The following is a 3,443-nucleotide window of genomic DNA, read 5'->3' as shown; positions in this document are numbered from 1 at the left end:
CCAGAAGACCACCTAGCGGATTAACCGGAGAAACTCCTCGAGGAATTCCTTGAGGAATCCTCGGAGAATCTCTCAGAGAAATTCTAGAGAAATTCCCGGATGATCTCATAAAAAAATCCAATCGGTACTTCTGAAAGAGTTTCCGGAGAAACTCCTAGAAGAGCTTCTTGAAAAAAATCTGGACGAATTTCTGGTAGAATTCTCCGAGAAACTCCTCGAGGAAATCCAGGAGTAACTCGTGAAAAAAGGCATGTTCAACTTCTAGAGTAATTTCTAGAGGTATTCCTAGAGATATTTCCGGAGAGATTTCTCAAGAAATTCTTGGAGGTACTCCTACAGGAATTAGAGGTGTACTACTTAAGAATTGTTTGGAGGAGTTCCTGGAGGAATTGTTGAATGATCACCAAGAGTAATTCCCGAAAAAAATCTTAGAATTCCCGGAAGAACTTGTACAGAAATTCCTGGAGGAACTCCTAGAGTAATTCTTGGAGGAAATCCTAATAGAATTCCCGGCGAGACCATAGGAACTCTTGGAGAAACTTCTAAAGGAAGCCCCGCAGAAACTGCTGGACAAATTACTAAGGGTGGGAACTCGTTCAGGAATTCCCGGAGAAATTCCTATAGGCATATCCGGAAGAACCTCTCGAAGAATTCCAGAACAAACTCTTAGAAAATATGCATTTGAACTTTTCAAAGGTTCCTAGAGAAACTTCTGGAGGAACTCTTAGAGGCAATCTCAAGAAAGCTCTTTGGGGAATTCCTAGAGAAACTCCTAGAAAAAAAAAAATGCAATTGAAACTCCTAGAGGAACTCGCGGAGGACCGACTAGAGAAATCCCGAGGAATTCTTTGAGGAACTCCTACAAAGAAATCTCATAGGCACTCGAAAAGCAATTTCTGGAAGAACTTCTAGAGGAATTTCCGGAAGAACTCAAGAAGAATTCCTGGAGACACTCGAAAAGGATTTCACGAAGTAACTTCTAGTGAAATCCCTAGAGAAACTCCAAAGAGTTTCCTTTGGCAGTCCTCGAGGAATTCCCGGAGGAACTTATAGAAAAAATCCTACTTCTAGAAGAATTTCTAGAAGAAACTCCTAGACAATCTCCTAGAGGGATTCCTTGAGGATTTTCTACAGGAGATTTGCGAGGAACTTTGGGAAGAATTCTCGGAGGAACTCCCCAAGAATATCCTGGAGAAGCTCGTAGAAAAAAAATCTTTTGAACTTCTAGAAATTTTCTGGAATTTCTTGGTTGGGCTCCAAAAGGTATTTCTGGAGACACTTCCCAAGGTATTTCCAGAGGAACTCGTAGAGGTACTCCTAGAGGATTTTTTGGAGGAACACCTTGAGGATTTCCGGGAGGAACTTCTCAAGAAATCTCCTGAAGACTGCCTTGAAAGACTGCCTTGAAGGACACCTTGAGGAATTCGTGGAGGACCTCCTAGAGAAATTTCTGGAGGTACTTCAAGAGGAATTCCTAGAGAAATTCTCGAAGGAAATCCATTGTATTTCTAGATGAATTTCCGGATGATAAAAAAATATTCACCGATCCACCCAAAATCATCGGGTATACCATATATGATTTCTATGAAATTCGTAGCTCTCCTATGAGTCGACGCTTACAGCCGACTAGAGTTTCGAGTAGTTTTATTTTCTCTGTATGTTTGAATGAAATATGTTAAATAAATTTGAATCTATAAAATGTTTCTGTTTTGTTTAAGTTTTGAGAAGATTTAGTTTATTTTCTCTTAGTTTTCCATGTAAACCTTGAATTGCAATCAATGCAATGCAATGAATGCAAATCAATGCATTTGCTGCTACATAAAATCATTGATTGAGTATTCGAGCAACTTGCTCGAACTGCACGAAATCATTTTCATAGCAACTATTTCGCAGCTACCAAACGCACCTGCCCTGCCAGGACGGCGTTTGTTTATACCGTGCTCTATTGTTCTCCCATCTGCGGGCATCCATCCACAGCCTTCAGCCGGGAGAGTTTTTTTTTCTCTTCTGCTTTGTTGGTATCGACTGAAATGAGAAAATTGAGGTCGGTGTGGATCACCGTTTTTGTGGTTGCCAATAATGATTTGAGATCTATCTTTAGATACAAGAGGTTTGATAAGTCTAACCATTTATGATTCCATGCTGTGATAGTATTTAGTTTCAATATAAATGAAAACACAATGAAATGCTCGATGAAACAATAGTGGAAATCTTCTCCGACGTCAAACATAATAAGAAGTAACTCTGCTTGTTATATATGATTCGCCATGCATTTTATTGCTGTATCAATACAATACACTTATTCTTGTTCTATTTCTTCGTAACTCCCGTCTTTTGGACTCAACCTGCTACTTAGCTTATAATTATAAAGCAAATAGCTAAGTGGTTTCTATGATCAATGAATCATTTTCGCATTCTTATATCGTATATGCATGCTAAGATACCCATAGCCTTGGATAACAACGATAATTTATGTAAAGTTTATGTACTGATCAAGAAACGAGCTCAGACACCATCAGTATATTCTTGATGAATACCCGACCTTTTACTGAGTCAGTTATATTCACATCTTTCATTATTATATTTGTTTACATTATTTTCTTTCTTTGCAAATCTTCTACCATATCCATGTTATAACTTTTGTCACTGAGGACAAAATGAAAACCAGAATGTTGATACAAAACCATCTTGTACAACTTTGGCTATACTGAACCATAAACTCATTTCAAAATAATCCTGGCCACACTGCCAACCCCGAACGAGTGGGACAAGCTGCCTCTCCGAGAGAGCTAAAACGTGCTTTTTCAACGGCAGCACGTGGTAATTTCAAATTTTCAACGGACGAGCTTGACCTCAGACCTTAAAGAATACAAGGAGGAATAACTGAAGCAATCTTAAGAAGAGTTCCTGGGAGATTTCAGTAATTCAGTAATTCACGAGTTAAGCCCTGCAGAAATTCTTGGAGGAATCCCTGGAGGATACCCTAGAGGAATGCCTGTAGAGAATAACGAAGGAATCTCTAGAAATACTCCTCGAGAAATATCTGGAAGAATTCCTGGAGGAATCTCTAGAAGCATTTCTGAAGAACTACCTGGATGAAATTTTAGGGGAATCCCTGCAGCAATTCCCAGAGTATTAATTCCTGGAGGAATCTCTGAAGAAAATCGTGAAAGAATCCCTTGGGAAATTCCTGGAGGAATCCCACAAAGAATTCCTGAAGAAATTGTAGATGAAATCCTTAGAGAAATCCTGAAGGGATTCTAAGAAGAGTTCGCGGAGGAACTCCTTGAGGAATCCCTGCAGGAGTTCCTGAATACCGGAAGTAGTCCCATTAGGAATTCCTTTGGAAATCCCAGGAAAGCTTTCTTCAAAAAATCCTGGAAGAATTTCTGTAGGAAATAAAAATATGAAGATATTCAGGTCTGCAATAATTTTTGGTCGAA

Source organism: Aedes albopictus, chromosome 3, assembly GCF_035046485.1.
Source record: "Aedes albopictus strain Foshan chromosome 3, AalbF5, whole genome shotgun sequence".
In the NCBI taxonomy this organism is placed as follows: Eukaryota; Metazoa; Arthropoda; class Insecta; order Diptera; family Culicidae; genus Aedes; species Aedes albopictus.
Note: the sequence above shows the minus strand (reverse complement) of the source record.